Source organism: Hyla sarda, unplaced genomic scaffold (assembly GCF_029499605.1).
Source record: "Hyla sarda isolate aHylSar1 unplaced genomic scaffold, aHylSar1.hap1 scaffold_1486, whole genome shotgun sequence".
In the NCBI taxonomy this organism is placed as follows: domain Eukaryota; kingdom Metazoa; phylum Chordata; class Amphibia; order Anura; family Hylidae; genus Hyla; species Hyla sarda.
Window position 1 is genome coordinate 26,489 of NW_026608119.1, and position 18,036 is coordinate 44,524.

An 18,036-nucleotide genomic window follows, 5' to 3' on the forward strand; every position below is an offset into this window, starting at 1 on the left:
GGAGAGGCATATACATTTAAAAGTCTCATATTCATGTCATTATAAATAATATGAACGAGCAGGGCTCTACCGGGTACAATGTCTGTGAAGGAGGTAACTTTATACTCACTGCTCTTGAACAGTATGCCAACACCAGTCACTTTCCTCTCATTATCCCCTGACCACACAGACGGGCCAAGAGTCCATTCAGATCTCAAAGATGAATAATTGATATCATAATCAATGGCACATTCCTGTAAAAATAAAATGTCTGTAGGCAAAGAAGACAAGAAAGAAAATAAAGCAGCCCTCCTCTCTGGGCTCTTCAAACTCCTCACATTGAAGGAGGAGATATTAACACTTGGTAGCTCCTGGGTCATTCATTATCCTCAGACAAAGAACCCCAATCTGTAGGTGGTGACACAAATTCCTCAATATTAACAGGGTCGGATGCTGTTATAACCTTTTGGCAGACAATCTCCACGTTCCCCTCGTCCGCACTAACTCGACCACTCCTTTTGATGTTAAGGCCCTTTTCCTCTTTCCGGTCTCTGCTTTTCCTCTTTCGCCGTTCTTCTACATCCATCTCCTCTGTATCCCTTCTGGGCGGTCCAGGACCCTCAACTTCCATGAGAGGAGAACCCCTCACTTCTGTCTCAGGTCCCACGACCTTCCCCGGGGACACAATGCTTTTGGAGACATGAGCCACAGCAGGTATCACAGGAATTCCGGTAGCAGAAGACTCAGGCATCACTTTCAGGGTGTGGGTCTTAGGCACAGGCACAGCATCCATGGAGCTCTTCCTCATCGAGGGACCAGCCGACGTAGCCACAATATTGGCCCAGGAGCGTTGAGGACAATCCTTAAAAGCGTGTCCTTTCTGCTTACACACATTACACAGAATCTCATTTTGACAGTCAAAAGTGGTGTGGCCTTTTTGGCCACATCTTTTGCAAATAACCACTTCCTCTTTGCAAGATTCTTGTGTATGACCATATTCATGGCATTTCCTGCAATAATACGGCATCCCAGGGTAGAATAAATAGCCACGTTTACGCCCAATTAAAAAATTTGCAGGTGGGCGACACAGACCTCCAATTCCTCTCACATCTTCTCTGAACTTAACAGCAAACTTATGCTTTCCAGTCCAAAAGTCCATTGCATTCATTATTTTATGAGAGTATTTGACTTCCGCACAATATTGGTTTAAAAATAAGACAATGTCTCTTATATCCACGTATGGATCGTGCATAGTAACCACCAGTGGAACATCGCCATTAGAATATAGAGCAATGAAAACAAGTCCTTTCATATCCTCCTCATTGGCAAGCTCCCGAACTTTCTCAAACATATGGTCACATGCAGATGCGGAAGTCAAGGTAAGAATGAAAAGTCCTTTACCTGGGTCTTTTAGGCAAAACACATCTTCTCTCTGAATGTGCAATAAATCCAGCATAATTCTCTTGACAAAAAATTCCAAAGTCATCTTCTCCTTTTTCTCCTCATCCACTTCAATACGGAAGGTGTTCTTAATCCGAGTTTCAGTATGCGCAGCAAACCTAAGGGTCGCCATGGGGGATCGCCTTCCCGTTCTTTGTAAGTCCTCCTCCTATAGCAGCATGAGGCTTAAGACGGCTAAAAAACCGCCGATGCCTCAAGGCCGAAGGTTCGACGAACTCAGAGCCCCTTGACAAGATACAAGATCTTAGCCAAAAGGCCGAGAAGCGATAACCGTGAAAGGGGCGGGCCCAACAAGGTCCCCTTCATGGGCACTATCACTGCTTGCTGTCAGGGAGGCTGCCAGACAATTTTCCATGCACACTCTGGGCTGGGGGGCAGTCAACCACCAGTACACACAGCAGAACCTAAACCCATACCATTATTGCTAAGCAGCAAGACAGGGGCCCATTGCACTCCCACGGGGCCTTTTTAAATGCAATCCATAACCCGGATTTGCCAGGAACCCTTCTTACTCCTCCTACTTGCATGTGACACTGGGCTTAGGATCTGCATAGGAAACACACACACAAGCACACACCTACCTTTGTTGCCTGCAGATGCCTCCTTGGCTGTCCCCAAACGGTATCAAACCAACACCCACGGGAAGCTGTAAGCATAGAGGACATGCCTGCACCCCATTGGACTTACCTGTGTGGGTTAAATCCGGGTTATTTGACAACCTATGGCGGTGATGGTTCTGCTCAGGCAGAGCAGTGCTGATGCTCCTCATAAAGCTGTCGCTGCTGTGAAGGTTCTAGGTGACATCACAAATCCCTTTGGTTACATACACAACAAAGCTGGGTTGTTGTTGTTTACACTCTGCAAGGCCTGTGGAAGTGAGTGACATCATAGCACTGTAGTTCTGAGGGTTCAAGATGGATGCAACAATCTCCTGTTGCTTCTATGAAGGCCGTAATAGACGACATCACCAAACAGCTCCATAGTCACATACACAGCAAAGGAGAGATGTTGTTTACACCTAGTGATGTCAGTGGTATTGAGTGACATCACAGCACAGTGCTAAGGCTCCTGGGCCTGGACACAGCAGCGGCTGCAATATCTCAACGGAGAATACGTTTATATCTATGTGTGTGTGTGCGCATATATATATATATATATATATATATATATATATTTCTCCGCCGAAATCACTTTTAAACCCATTTCCACCTTTTTTTCCCTTCTCTTCCTCTTACTTTTTTTTCACGTTTTTTTACGTTTTTCTCCTTTTCGCCTCTTTTCTGGGCGTATTATTCTTCTTTTTCTTCTTTTTTTTCGTCTAATGCATACCCCATCAGTGCAGCAATGCTTATTCAATACCGCCAGCAGATGGAGACACTGGGGGATAATTTTCTAAGGATTTATACTGATTTTTCCTGTCTGAATTTGTCGCACAGAAAGTTGCAGGCCAAATATGTGTGACATTTCTGCGACTTTAGCTTCTAGAGCATTTTTACAACATTATACATAGGTGCTGAATACATAAAAAGCGACTGTTCAGCGACAGACAAGTCGCATCGGCTGAAAGTAGGCCAGAATGTCAGTCCATGTTGGAGCAGGTTTAGATACAGTCTAAAGCATAAATCTCAAAGTCTGTGCACAGAATTTAGGAAGGGCCTCGCACCTTCTGATGCATCAGGTAGGTGCACAATAGCATAGCCTAACCCTCTGTACTTTGGTCTATATTGATGCGGGACATAGACAGCCAGCTGATGACCAATCCATTAGTGCAATGGATGGCTGGAAGCATTTGTCTTTGCCTTTGCAATACCACAGAAGCAATGCATGGTCAATGTACAGCAATGACACACCTGTGTGAACAGCCAGGAGACCCCCCCCCATGTTATGTTACATAGTTACATAGTTAGTACGGTCGAAAAAAGACATATGTCCATCACGTTCAACCAGGGAATTAAGGGGTAGGGGTGTGGCGCGATATTGGGGAAGGGATGAGATTTTATATTTCTTCATAAGCATTAATCTTATTTTGTCAATTAGGAACATTCAGCACCCACCCGCTATCAAGGCAGCTGCCTATCATGTCATGCCCTACCTGCACAGGTGTGCTGGCTACTCAAATGATCCAATTAAGGAGGCCATTTAGTCAGCAGCAGCAGAAGTCCTGTGCCTGGACGCTCCAACAGGGGCCAGACACAAGCAGAAGCAGAAGCAGCAGAAGCAGCAGCAGCACCACCTTTTGTTTTTTGGCTGCAGCAGCAGCAAGGCCCACAGGGCTGGCTAGCTGGCTAGCCAGCAAGCAGGTAGCAATGAAAGTAGGAATCTTTCTTTTTAACCCTGTAAGGGGGTGGTGCACTGTACCCGAAGATACTGCCATATCGGGTCAATGCATAGGGCGACGGAAGCAAGCTTCGAAATCGGCCCCCGTTCTCAAAAATCCATTTAATATATGGTCCCCAGATAGGGGACGTATCAGATATTAAACTGATAAGAACAGATACTACACTTGATCTTAGCCAAAAGGCCGAGAAGCGATAACCGTGAAAGGGGCGGGCCCAACAAGGTCCCCTTCATGGGCACTATCACTGCTTGCTGTCAGGGAGGCTGCCAGACAATTTTCCATGCACACTCTGGGCTGGGGGGCAGTCAACCACCAGTACACACAGCAGAACCTAAACCCATACCATTATTGCTAAGCAGCAAGACAGGGGCCCATTGCACTCCCACGGGGCCTTTTTAAATGCAATCCATAACCCGGATTTGCCAGGAACCCTTCTTACTCCTCCTACTTGCATGTGACACTGGGCTTAGGATCTGCATAGGAAACACACACACAAGCACACACCTACCTTTGTTGCCTGCAGATGCCTCCTTGGCTGTCCCCAAACGGTATCAAACCAACACCCACGGGAAGCTGTAAGCATAGAGGACATGCCTGCACCCCATTGGACTTACCTGTGTGGGTTAAATCCGGGTTATTTGACAACCTATGGCGGTGATGGTTCTGCTCAGGCAGAGCAGTGCTGATGCTCCTCATAAAGCTGTCGCTGCTGTGAAGGTTCTAGGTGACATCACAAATCCCTTTGGTTACATACACAACAAAGCTGGGTTGTTGTTGTTTACACTCTGCAAGGCCTGTGGAAGTGAGTGACATCATAGCACTGTAGTTCTGAGGGTTCAAGATGGATGCAACAATCTCCTGTTGCTTCTATGAAGGCCGTAATAGACGACATCACCAAACAGCTCCATAGTCACATACACAGCAAAGGAGAGATGTTGTTTACACCTAGTGATGTCAGTGGTATTGAGTGACATCACAGCACAGTGCTAAGGCTCCTGGGCCTGGACACAGCAGCGGCTGCAATATCTCAACGGAGAATACGTTTATATCTATGTGTGTGTGTGCGCATATATATATATATATATATATATATATATATATATATATATTTCTCCGCCGAAATCACTTTTAAACCCATTTCCACCTTTTTTTCCCTTCTCTTCCTCTTACTTTTTTTTCACGTTTTTTTACGTTTTTCTCCTTTTCGCCTCTTTTCTGGGCGTATTATTCTTCTTTTTCTTCTTTTTTTTCGTCTAATGCATACCCCATCAGTGCAGCAATGCTTATTCAATACCGCCAGCAGATGGAGACACTGGGGGATAATTTTCTAAGGATTTATACTGATTTTTCCTGTCTGAATTTGTCGCACAGAAAGTTGCAGGCCAAATATGTGTGACATTTCTGCGACTTTAGCTTCTAGAGCATTTTTACAACATTATACATAGGTGCTGAATACATAAAAAGCGACTGTTCAGCGACAGACAAGTCGCATCGGCTGAAAGTAGGCCAGAATGTCAGTCCATGTTGGAGCAGGTTTAGATACAGTCTAAAGCATAAATCTCAAAGTCTGTGCACAGAATTTAGGAAGGGCCTCGCACCTTCTGATGCATCAGGTAGGTGCACAATAGCATAGCCTAACCCTCTGTACTTTGGTCTATATTGATGCGGGACATAGACAGCCAGCTGATGACCAATCCATTAGTGCAATGGATGGCTGGAAGCATTTGTCTTTGCCTTTGCAATACCACAGAAGCAATGCATGGTCAATGTACAGCAATGACACACCTGTGTGAACAGCCAGGAGACCCCCCCCCATGTTATGTTACATAGTTACATAGTTAGTACGGTCGAAAAAAGACATATGTCCATCACGTTCAACCAGGGAATTAAGGGGTAGGGGTGTGGCGCGATATTGGGGAAGGGATGAGATTTTATATTTCTTCATAAGCATTAATCTTATTTTGTCAATTAGGAACATTCAGCACCCACCCGCTATCAAGGCAGCTGCCTATCATGTCATGCCCTACCTGCACAGGTGTGCTGGCTACTCAAATGATCCAATTAAGGAGGCCATTTAGTCAGCAGCAGCAGAAGTCCTGTGCCTGGACGCTCCAACAGGGGCCAGACACAAGCAGAAGCAGAAGCAGCAGAAGCAGCAGCAGCACCACCTTTTGTTTTTTGGCTGCAGCAGCAGCAAGGCCCACAGGGCTGGCTAGCTGGCTAGCCAGCAAGCAGGTAGCAATGAAAGTAGGAATCTTTCTTTTTAACCCTGTAAGGGGGTGGTGCACTGTACCCGAAGATACTGCCATATCGGGTCAATGCATAGGGCGACGGAAGCAAGCTTCGAAATCGGCCCCCGTTCTCAAAAATCCATTTAATATATGGTCCCCAGATAGGGGACGTATCAGATATTAAACTGATAAGAACAGATACTACACTTGATCTTAGCCAAAAGGCCGAGAAGCGATAACCGTGAAAGGGGCGGGCCCAACAAGGTCCCCTTCATGGGCACTATCACTGCTTGCTGTCAGGGAGGCTGCCAGACAATTTTCCATGCACACTCTGGGCTGGGGGGCAGTCAACCACCAGTACACACAGCAGAACCTAAACCCATACCATTATTGCTAAGCAGCAAGACAGGGGCCCATTGCACTCCCACGGGGCCTTTTTAAATGCAATCCATAACCCGGATTTGCCAGGAACCCTTCTTACTCCTCCTACTTGCATGTGACACTGGGCTTAGGATCTGCATAGGAAACACACACACAAGCACACACCTACCTTTGTTGCCTGCAGATGCCTCCTTGGCTGTCCCCAAACGGTATCAAACCAACACCCACGGGAAGCTGTAAGCATAGAGGACATGCCTGCACCCCATTGGACTTACCTGTGTGGGTTGAATCCGGGTTATTTGACAACCTATGGCGGTGATGGTTCTGCTCAGGCAGAGCAGTGCTGATGCTCCTCATAAAGCTGTCGCTGCTGTGAAGGTTCTAGGTGACATCACAAATCCCTTTGGTTACATACACAACAAAGCTGGGTTGTTGTTGTTTACACTCTGCAAGGCCTGTGGAAGTGAGTGACATCATAGCACTGTAGTTCTGAGGGTTCAAGATGGATGCAACAATCTCCTGTTGCTTCTATGAAGGCCGTAATAGACGACATCACCAAACAGCTCCATAGTCACATACACAGCAAAGGAGAGATGTTGTTTACACCTAGTGATGTCAGTGGTATTGAGTGACATCACAGCACAGTGCTAAGGCTCCTGGGCCTGGACACAGCAGCGGCTGCAATATCTCAACGGAGAATACGTTTATATCTATGTGTGTGTGTGCGCATATATATATATATATATATATATATATATATATATATATATATATATATATATTTCTCCGCCGAAATCACTTTTAAACCCATTTCCACCTTTTTTTCCCTTCTCTTCCTCTTACTTTTTTTTCACGTTTTTTTACGTTTTTCTCCTTTTCGCCTCTTTTCTGGGCGTATTATTCTTCTTTTTCTTCTTTTTTTTCGTCTAATGCATACCCCATCAGTGCAGCAATGCTTATTCAATACCGCCAGCAGATGGAGACACTGGGGGATAATTTTCTAAGGATTTATACTGATTTTTCCTGTCTGAATTTGTCGCACAGAAAGTTGCAGGCCAAATATGTGTGACATTTCTGCGACTTTAGCTTCTAGAGCATTTTTACAACATTATACATAGGTGCTGAATACATAAAAAGCGACTGTTCAGCGACAGACAAGTCGCATCGGCTGAAAGTAGGCCAGAATGTCAGTCCATGTTGGAGCAGGTTTAGATACAGTCTAAAGCATAGATCTCAAAGTCTGTGCACAGAATTTAGCAAGGGCCTCGCACCTTCTGATGCATCAGGTAGGTGCACAATAGCATAGCCTAACCCTCTGTACTTTGGTCTATATTGATGCGGGACATAGACAGCCAGCTGATGACCAATCCATTAGTGCAATGGATGGCTGGAAGCATTTGTCTTTGCCTTTGCAATACCACAGAAGCAATGCATGGTCAATGTACAGCAATGACACACCTGTGTGAACAGCCAGGAGACCCCCCCCCATGTTATGTTACATAGTTACATAGTTAGTACGGTCGAAAAAAGACATATGTCCATCACGTTCAACCAGGGAATTAAGGGGTAGGGGTGTGGCGCGATATTGGGGAAGGGATGAGATTTTATATTTCTTCATAAGCATTAATCTTATTTTGTCAATTAGGAACATTCAGCACCCACCCGCTATCAAGGCAGCTGCCTATCATGTCATGCCCTACCTGCACAGGTGTGCTGGCTACTCAAATGATCCAATTAAGGAGGCCATTTAGTCAGCAGCAGCAGAAGTCCTGTGCCTGGACGCTCCAACAGGGGCCAGACACAAGCAGAAGCAGAAGCAGCAGAAGCAGCAGCAGCACCACCTTTTGTTTTTTGGCTGCAGCAGCAGCAAGGCCCACAGGGCTGGCTAGCTGGCTAGCCAGCAAGCAGGTAGCAATGAAAGTAGGAATCTTTCTTTTTAACCCTGTAAGGGGGTGGTGCACTGTACCCGAAGATACTGCCATATCGGGTCAATGCATAGGGCGACGGAAGCAAGCTTCGAAATCGGCCCCCGTTCTCAAAAATCCATTTAATATATGGTCCCCAGATAGGGGACGTATCAGATATTAAACTGATAAGAACAGATACTACACTTGATCTTAGCCAAAAGGCCGAGAAGCGATAACCGTGAAAGGGGCGGGCCCAACAAGGTCCCCTTCATGGGCACTATCACTGCTTGCTGTCAGGGAGGCTGCCAGACAATTTTCCATGCACACTCTGGGCTGGGGGGCAGTCAACCACCAGTACACACAGCAGAACCTAAACCCATACCATTATTGCTAAGCAGCAAGACAGGGGCCCATTGCACTCCCACGGGGCCTTTTTAAATGCAATCCATAACCCGGATTTGCCAGGAACCCTTCTTACTCCTCCTACTTGCATGTGACACTGGGCTTAGGATCTGCATAGGAAACACACACACAAGCACACACCTACCTTTGTTGCCTGCAGATGCCTCCTTGGCTGTCCCCAAACGGTATCAAACCAACACCCACGGGAAGCTGTAAGCATAGAGGACATGCCTGCACCCCATTGGACTTACCTGTGTGGGTTAAATCCGGGTTATTTGACAACCTATGGCGGTGATGGTTCTGCTCAGGCAGAGCAGTGCTGATGCTCCTCATAAAGCTGTCGCTGCTGTGAAGGTTCTAGGTGACATCACAAATCCCTTTGGTTACATACACAACAAAGCTGGGTTGTTGTTGTTTACACTCTGCAAGGCCTGTGGAAGTGAGTGACATCATAGCACTGTAGTTCTGAGGGTTCAAGATGGATGCAACAATCTCCTGTTGCTTCTATGAAGGCCGTAATAGACGACATCACCAAACAGCTCCATAGTCACATACACAGCAAAGGAGAGATGTTGTTTACACCTAGTGATGTCAGTGGTATTGAGTGACATCACAGCACAGTGCTAAGGCTCCTGGGCCTGGACACAGCAGCGGCTGCAATATCTCAACGTAGAATACGTTTATATCTATGTGTGTGTGTGCGCATATATATATATATATATATATATATATATATTTCTCCGCCGAAATCACTTTTAAACCCATTTCCACCTTTTTTTCCCTTCTCTTCCTCTTACTTTTTTTTCACGTTTTTTTACGTTTTTCTCCTTTTCGCCTCTTTTCTGGGCGTATTATTCTTCTTTTTCTTCTTTTTTTTCGTCTAATGCATACCCCATCAGTGCAGCAATGCTTATTCAATACCGCCAGCAGATGGAGACACTGGGGGATAATTTTCTAAGGATTTATACTGATTTTTCCTGTCTGAATTTGTCGCACAGAAAGTTGCAGGCCAAATATGTGTGACATTTCTGCGACTTTAGCTTCTAGAGCATTTTTACAACATTATACATAGGTGCTGAATACATAAAAAGCGACTGTTCAGCGACAGACAAGTCGCATCGGCTGAAAGTAGGCCAGAATGTCAGTCCATGTTGGAGCAGGTTTAGATACAGTCTAAAGCATAGATCTCAAAGTCTGTGCACAGAATTTAGCAAGGGCCTCGCACCTTCTGATGCATCAGGTAGGTGCACAATAGCATAGCCTAACCCTCTGTACTTTGGTCTATATTGATGCGGGACATAGACAGCCAGCTGATGACCAATCCATTAGTGCAATGGATGGCTGGAAGCATTTGTCTTTGCCTTTGCAATACCACAGAAGCAATGCATGGTCAATGTACAGCAATGACACACCTGTGTGAACAGCCAGGAGACCCCCCCCCCATGTTATGTTACATAGTTACATAGTTAGTACGGTCGAAAAAAGACATATGTCCATCACGTTCAACCAGGGAATTAAGGGGTAGGGGTGTGGCGCGATATTGGGGAAGGGATGAGATTTTATATTTCTTCATAAGCATTAATCTTATTTTGTCAATTAGGAACATTCAGCACCCACCCGCTATCAAGGCAGCTGCCTATCATGTCATGCCCTACCTGCACAGGTGTGCTGGCTACTCAAATGATCCAATTAAGGAGGCCATTTAGTCAGCAGCAGCAGAAGTCCTGTGCCTGGACGCTCCAACAGGGGCCAGACACAAGCAGAAGCAGCAGAAGCAGCAGCAGCACCACCTTTTGTTTTTTGGCTGCAGCAGCAGCAAGGCCCACAGGGCTGGCTAGCTGGCTAGCCAGCAAGCAGGTAGCAATGAAAGTAGGAATCTTTCTTTTTAACCCTGTAAGGGGGTGGTGCACTGTACCCGAAGATACTGCCATATCGGGTCAATGCATAGGGCGACGGAAGCAAGCTTCGAAATCGGCCCCCGTTCTCAAAAATCCATTTAATATATGGTCCCCAGATAGGGGACGTATCAGATATTAAACTGATAAGAACAGATACTACACTTGATCTTAGCCAAAAGGCCGAGAAGCGATAACCGTGAAAGGGGCGGGCCCAACAAGGTCCCCTTCATGGGCACTATCACTGCTTGCTGTCAGGGAGGCTGCCAGACAATTTTCCATGCACACTCTGGGCTGGGGGGCAGTCAACCACCAGTACACACAGCAGAACCTAAACCCATACCATTATTGCTAAGCAGCAAGACAGGGGCCCATTGCACTCCCACGGGGCCTTTTTAAATGCAATCCATAACCCGGATTTGCCAGGAACCCTTCTTACTCCTCCTACTTGCATGTGACACTGGGCTTAGGATCTGCATAGGAAACACACACACAAGCACACACCTACCTTTGTTGCCTGCAGATGCCTCCTTGGCTGTCCCCAAACGGTATCAAACCAACACCCACGGGAAGCTGTAAGCATAGAGGACATGCCTGCACCCCATTGGACTTACCTGTGTGGGTTAAATCCGGGTTATTTGACAACCTATGGCGGTGATGGTTCTGCTCAGGCAGAGCAGTGCTGATGCTCCTCATAAAGCTGTCGCTGCTGTGAAGGTTCTAGGTGACATCACAAATCCCTTTGGTTACATACACAACAAAGCTGGGTTGTTGTTGTTTACACTCTGCAAGGCCTGTGGAAGTGAGTGACATCATAGCACTGTAGTTCTGAGGGTTCAAGATGGATGCAACAATCTCCTGTTGCTTCTATGAAGGCCGTAATAGACGACATCACCAAACAGCTCCATAGTCACATACACAGCAAAGGAGAGATGTTGTTTACACCTAGTGATGTCAGTGGTATTGAGTGACATCACAGCACAGTGCTAAGGCTCCTGGGCCTGGACACAGCAGCGGCTGCAATATCTCAACGGAGAATACGTTTATATCTATGTGTGTGTGTGCGCATATATATATATATATATATATATATATATATATATATATTTCTCCGCCGAAATCACTTTTAAACCCATTTCCACCTTTTTTTCCCTTCTCTTCCTCTTACTTTTTTTTCACGTTTTTTTACGTTTTTCTCCTTTTCGCCTCTTTTCTGGGCGTATTATTCTTCTTTTTCTTCTTTTTTTTCGTCTAATGCATACCCCATCAGTGCAGCAATGCTTATTCAATACCGCCAGCAGATGGAGACACTGGGGGATAATTTTCTAAGGATTTATACTGATTTTTCCTGTCTGAATTTGTCGCACAGAAAGTTGCAGGCCAAATATGTGTGACATTTCTGCGACTTTAGCTTCTAGAGCATTTTTACAACATTATACATAGGTGCTGAATACATAAAAAGCGACTGTTCAGCGACAGACAAGTCGCATCGGCTGAAAGTAGGCCAGAATGTCAGTCCATGTTGGAGCAGGTTTAGATACAGTCTAAAGCATAGATCTCAAAGTCTGTGCACAGAATTTAGCAAGGGCCTCGCACCTTCTGATGCATCAGGTAGGTGCACAATAGCATAGCCTAACCCTCTGTACTTTGGTCTATATTGATGCGGGACATAGACAGCCAGCTGATGACCAATCCATTAGTGCAATGGATGGCTGGAAGCATTTGTCTTTGCCTTTGCAATACCACAGAAGCAATGCATGGTCAATGTACAGCAATGACACACCTGTGTGAACAGCCAGGAGACCCCCCCCCATGTTATGTTACATAGTTACATAGTTAGTACGGTCGAAAAAAGACATATGTCCATCACGTTCAACCAGGGAATTAAGGGGTAGGGGTGTGGCGCGATATTGGGGAAGGGATGAGATTTTATATTTCTTCATAAGCATTAATCTTATTTTGTCAATTAGGAACATTCAGCACCCACCCGCTATCAAGGCAGCTGCCTATCATGTCATGCCCTACCTGCACAGGTGTGCTGGCTACTCAAATGATCCAATTAAGGAGGCCATTTAGTCAGCAGCAGCAGAAGTCCTGTGCCTGGACGCTCCAACAGGGGCCAGACACAAGCAGAAGCAGAAGCAGCAGAAGCAGCAGCAGCACCACCTTTTGTTTTTTGGCTGCAGCAGCAGCAAGGCCCACAGGGCTGGCTAGCTGGCTAGCCAGCAAGCAGGTAGCAATGAAAGTAGGAATCTTTCTTTTTAACCCTGTAAGGGGGTGGTGCACTGTACCCGAAGATACTGCCATATCGGGTCAATGCATAGGGCGACGGAAGCAAGCTTCGAAATCGGCCCCCGTTCTCAAAAATCCATTTAATATATGGTCCCCAGATAGGGGACGTATCAGATATTAAACTGATAAGAACAGATACTACACTTGATCTTAGCCAAAAGGCCGAGAAGCGATAACTGTGAAAGGGGCGGGCCCAACAAGGTCCCCTTCATGGGCACTATCACTGCTTGCTGTCAGGGAGGCTGCCAGACAATTTTCCATGCACACTCTGGGCTGGGGGGCAGTCAACCACCAGTACACACAGCAGAACCTAAACCCATACCATTATTGCTAAGCAGCAAGACAGGGGCCCATTGCACTCCCACGGGGCCTTTTTAAATGCAATCCATAACCCGGATTTGCCAGGAACCCTTCTTACTCCTCCTACTTGCATGTGACACTGGGCTTAGGATCTGCATAGGAAACACACACACAAGCACACACCTACCTTTGTTGCCTGCAGATGCCTCCTTGGCTGTCCCCAAACGGTATCAAACCAACACCCACGGGAAGCTGTAAGCATAGAGGACATGCCTGCACCCCATTGGACTTACCTGTGTGGGTTAAATCCGGGTTATTTGACAACCTATGGCGGTGATGGTTCTGCTCAGGCAGAGCAGTGCTGATGCTCCTCATAAAGCTGTCGCTGCTGTGAAGGTTCTAGGTGACATCACAAATCCCTTTGGTTACATACACAACAAAGCTGGGTTGTTGTTGTTTACACTCTGCAAGGCCTGTGGAAGTGAGTGACATCATAGCACTGTAGTTCTGAGGGTTCAAGATGGATGCAACAATCTCCTGTTGCTTCTATGAAGGCCGTAATAGACGACATCACCAAACAGCTCCATAGTCACATACACAGCAAAGGAGAGATGTTGTTTACACCTAGTGATGTCAGTGGTATTGAGTGACATCACAGCACAGTGCTAAGGCTCCTGGGCCTGGACACAGCAGCGGCTGCAATATCTCAACGTAGAATACGTTTATATCTATGTGTGTGTGTGCGCATATATATATATATATATATATATATATATATATATTTCTCCGCCGAAATCACTTTTAAACCCATTTCCACCTTTTTTTCCCTTCTCTTCCTCTTACTTTTTTTTCACGTTTTTTTACGTTTTTCTCCTTTTCGCCTCTTTTCTGGGCGTATTATTCTTCTTTTTCTTCTTTTTTTTCGTCTAATGCATACCCCATCAGTGCAGCAATGCTTATTCAATACCGCCAGCAGATGGAGACACTGGGGGATAATTTTCTAAGGATTTATACTGATTTTTCCTGTCTGAATTTGTCGCACAGAAAGTTGCAGGCCAAATATGTGTGACATTTCTGCGACTTTAGCTTCTAGAGCATTTTTACAACATTATACATAGGTGCTGAATACATAAAAAGCGACTGTTCAGCGACAGACAAGTCGCATCGGCTGAAAGTAGGCCAGAATGTCAGTCCATGTTGGAGCAGGTTTAGATACAGTCTAAAGCATAGATCTCAAAGTCTGTGCACAGAATTTAGCAAGGGCCTCGCACCTTCTGATGCATCAGGTAGGTGCACAATAGCATAGCCTAACCCTCTGTACTTTGGTCTATATTGATGCGGGACATAGACAGCCAGCTGATGACCAATCCATTAGTGCAATGGATGGCTGGAAGCATTTGTCTTTGCCTTTGCAATACCACAGAAGCAATGCATGGTCAATGTACAGCAATGACACACCTGTGTGAACAGCCAGGAGACCCCCCCCCCATGTTATGTTACATAGTTACATAGTTAGTACGGTCGAAAAAAGACATATGTCCATCACGTTCAACCAGGGAATTAAGGGGTAGGGGTGTGGCGCGATATTGGGGAAGGGATGAGATTTTATATTTCTTCATAAGCATTAATCTTATTTTGTCAATTAGGAACATTCAGCACCCACCCGCTATCAAGGCAGCTGCCTATCATGTCATGCCCTACCTGCACAGGTGTGCTGGCTACTCAAATGATCCAATTAAGGAGGCCATTTAGTCAGCAGCAGCAGAAGTCCTGTGCCTGGACGCTCCAACAGGGGCCAGACACAAGCAGAAGCAGCAGAAGCAGCAGCAGCACCACCTTTTGTTTTTTGGCTGCAGCAGCAGCAAGGCCCACAGGGCTGGCTAGCTGGCTAGCCAGCAAGCAGGTAGCAATGAAAGTAGGAATCTTTCTTTTTAACCCTGTAAGGGGGTGGTGCACTGTACCCGAAGATACTGCCATATCGGGTCAATGCATAGGGCGACGGAAGCAAGCTTCGAAATCGGCCCCCGTTCTCAAAAATCCATTTAATATATGGTCCCCAGATAGGGGACGTATCAGATATTAAACTGATAAGAACAGATACTACACTTGATCTTAGCCAAAAGGCCGAGAAGCGATAACCGTGAAAGGGGCGGGCCCAACAAGGTCCCCTTCATGGGCACTATCACTGCTTGCTGTCAGGGAGGCTGCCAGACAATTTTCCATGCACACTCTGGGCTGGGGGGCAGTCAACCACCAGTACACACAGCAGAACCTAAACCCATACCATTATTGCTAAGCAGCAAGACAGGGGCCCATTGCACTCCCACGGGGCCTTTTTAAATGCAATCCATAACCCGGATTTGCCAGGAACCCTTCTTACTCCTCCTACTTGCATGTGACACTGGGCTTAGGATCTGCATAGGAAACACACACACAAGCACACACCTACCTTTGTTGCCTGCAGATGCCTCCTTGGCTGTCCCCAAACGGTATCAAACCAACACCCACGGGAAGCTGTAAGCATAGAGGACATGCCTGCACCCCATTGGACTTACCTGTGTGGGTTAAATCCGGGTTATTTGACAACCTATGGCGGTGATGGTTCTGCTCAGGCAGAGCAGTGCTGATGCTCCTCATAAAGCTGTCGCTGCTGTGAAGGTTCTAGGTGACATCACAAATCCCTTTGGTTACATACACAACAAAGCTGGGTTGTTGTTGTTTACACTCTGCAAGGCCTGTGGAAGTGAGTGACATCATAGCACTGTAGTTCTGAGGGTTCAAGATGGATGCAACAATCTCCTGTTGCTTCTATGAAGGCCGTAATAGACGACATCACCAAACAGCTCCATAGTCACATACACAGCAAAGGAGAGATGTTGTTTACACCTAGTGATGTCAGTGGTATTGAGTGACATCACAGCACAGTGCTAAGGCTCCTGGGCCTGGACACAGCAGCGGCTGCAATATCTCAACGGAGAATACGTTTATATCTATGTGTGTGTGTGCGCATATATATATATATATATATATATATATATATATATATATTTCTCCGCCGAAATCACTTTTAAACCCATTTCCACCTTTTTTTCCCTTCTCTTCCTCTTACTTTTTTTTCACGTTTTTTTACATTTTTCTCCTTTTCGCCTCTTTTCTGGGCGTATTATTCTTCTTTTTCTTCTTTTTTTTCGTCTAATGCATACCCCATCAGTGCAGCAATGCTTATTCAATACCGCCAGCAGATGGAGACACTGGGGGATAATTTTCTAAGGATTTATACAGATTTTTCCTGTCTGAATTTGTCGCACAGAAAGTTGCAGGCCAAATATGTGTGACATTTCTGCGACTTTAGCTTCTAGAGCATTTTTACAACATTATACATAGGTGCTGAATACATAAAAAGCGACTGTTCAGCGACAGACAAGTCGCATCGGCTGAAAGTAGGCCAGAATGTCAGTCCATGTTGGAGCAGGTTTAGATACAGTCTAAAGCATAGATCTCAAAGTCTGTGCACAGAATTTAGCAAGGGCCTCGCACCTTCTGATGCATCAGGTAGGTGCACAATAGCATAGCCTAACCCTCTGTACTTTGGTCTATATTGATGCGGGACATAGACAGCCAGCTGATGACCAATCCATTAGTGCAATGGATGGCTGGAAGCATTTGTCTTTGCCTTTGCAATACCACAGAAGCAATGCATGGTCAATGTACAGCAATGACACACCTGTGTGAACAGCCAGGAGACCCCCCCCCATGTTATGTTACATAGTTACATAGTTAGTACGGTCGAAAAAAGACATATGTCCATCACGTTCAACCAGGGAATTAAGGGGTAGGGGTGTGGCGCGATATTGGGGAAGGGATGAGATTTTATATTTCTTCATAAGCATTAATCTTATTTTGTCAATTAGGAACATTCAGCACCCACCCGCTATCAAGGCAGCTGCCTATCATGTCATGCCCTACCTGCACAGGTGTGCTGGCTACTCAAATGATCCAATTAAGGAGGCCATTTAGTCAGCAGCAGCAGAAGTCCTGTGCCTGGACGCTCCAACAGGGGCCAGACACAAGCAGAAGCAGAAGCAGCAGAAGCAGCAGCAGCACCACCTTTTGTTTTTTGGCTGCAGCAGCAGCAAGGCCCACAGGGCTGGCTAGCTGGCTAGCCAGCAAGCAGGTAGCAATGAAAGTAGGAATCTTTCTTTTTAACCCTGTAAGGGGGTGGTGCACTGTACCCGAAGATACTGCCATATCGGGTCAATGCATAGGGCGACGGAAGCAAGCTTCGAAATCGGCCCCCGTTCTCAAAAATCCATTTAATATATGGTCCCCAGATAGGGGACGTATCAGATATTAAACTGATAAGAACAGATACTACACTTGATCTTAGCCAAAAGGCCGAGAAGCGATAACTGTGAAAGGGGCGGGCCCAACAAGGTCCCCTTCATGGGCACTATCACTGCTTGCTGTCAGGGAGGCTGCCAGACAATTTTCCATGCACACTCTGGGCTGGGGGGCAGTCAACCACCAGTACACACAGCAGAACCTAAACCCATACCATTATTGCTAAGCAGCAAGACAGGGGCCCATTGCACTCCCACGGGGCCTTTTTAAATGCAATCCATAACCCGGATTTGCCAGGAACCCTTCTTACTCCTCCTACTTGCATGTGACACTGGGCTTAGGATCTGCATAGGAAACACACACACAAGCACACACCTACCTTTGTTGCCTGCAGATGCCTCCTTGGCTGTCCCCAAACGGTATCAAACCAACACCCACGGGAAGCTGTAAGCATAGAGGACATGCCTGCACCCCATTGGACTTACCTGTGTGGGTTAAATCCGGGTTAT

General features: G+C 46.1%; 7 non-coding genes across 7 annotated transcripts; all 7 read right to left on the reverse strand.

Moving 5' to 3' along the window:
• Window positions 1–3,782: 3,782 nt before the first annotated feature.
• Window positions 3,783–3,973, reverse strand: LOC130308611 (U2 spliceosomal RNA). The gene has a single exon (XR_008857560.1). It is a non-coding gene; the product is annotated as a U2 spliceosomal RNA (small nuclear RNA).
• Window positions 3,974–6,055: 2,082 nt separating this feature from the next.
• Window positions 6,056–6,246, reverse strand: LOC130308612 (U2 spliceosomal RNA). The gene has a single exon (XR_008857561.1). It is a non-coding gene; the product is annotated as a U2 spliceosomal RNA (small nuclear RNA).
• Window positions 6,247–8,340: 2,094 nt separating this feature from the next.
• On the reverse strand, window positions 8,341–8,531 carry LOC130308614 (U2 spliceosomal RNA). Its single transcript, XR_008857563.1, has one exon. It is a non-coding gene; the product is annotated as a U2 spliceosomal RNA (small nuclear RNA).
• A 2,067-nt stretch (window positions 8,532–10,598) lies between these two features.
• LOC130308615 (U2 spliceosomal RNA) lies at window positions 10,599–10,789 on the reverse strand. The gene has a single exon (XR_008857564.1). It is a non-coding gene; the product is annotated as a U2 spliceosomal RNA (small nuclear RNA).
• A 2,080-nt stretch (window positions 10,790–12,869) lies between these two features.
• On the reverse strand, window positions 12,870–13,060 carry LOC130308616 (U2 spliceosomal RNA). The gene has a single exon (XR_008857566.1). It is a non-coding gene; the product is annotated as a U2 spliceosomal RNA (small nuclear RNA).
• A 2,071-nt stretch (window positions 13,061–15,131) lies between these two features.
• LOC130308617 (U2 spliceosomal RNA) lies at window positions 15,132–15,322 on the reverse strand. Its single transcript, XR_008857567.1, has one exon. It is a non-coding gene; the product is annotated as a U2 spliceosomal RNA (small nuclear RNA).
• A 2,080-nt stretch (window positions 15,323–17,402) lies between these two features.
• LOC130308618 (U2 spliceosomal RNA) lies at window positions 17,403–17,593 on the reverse strand. Its single transcript, XR_008857568.1, has one exon. It is a non-coding gene; the product is annotated as a U2 spliceosomal RNA (small nuclear RNA).
• Between the last annotated feature and the right edge of the window lie 443 nt (window positions 17,594–18,036).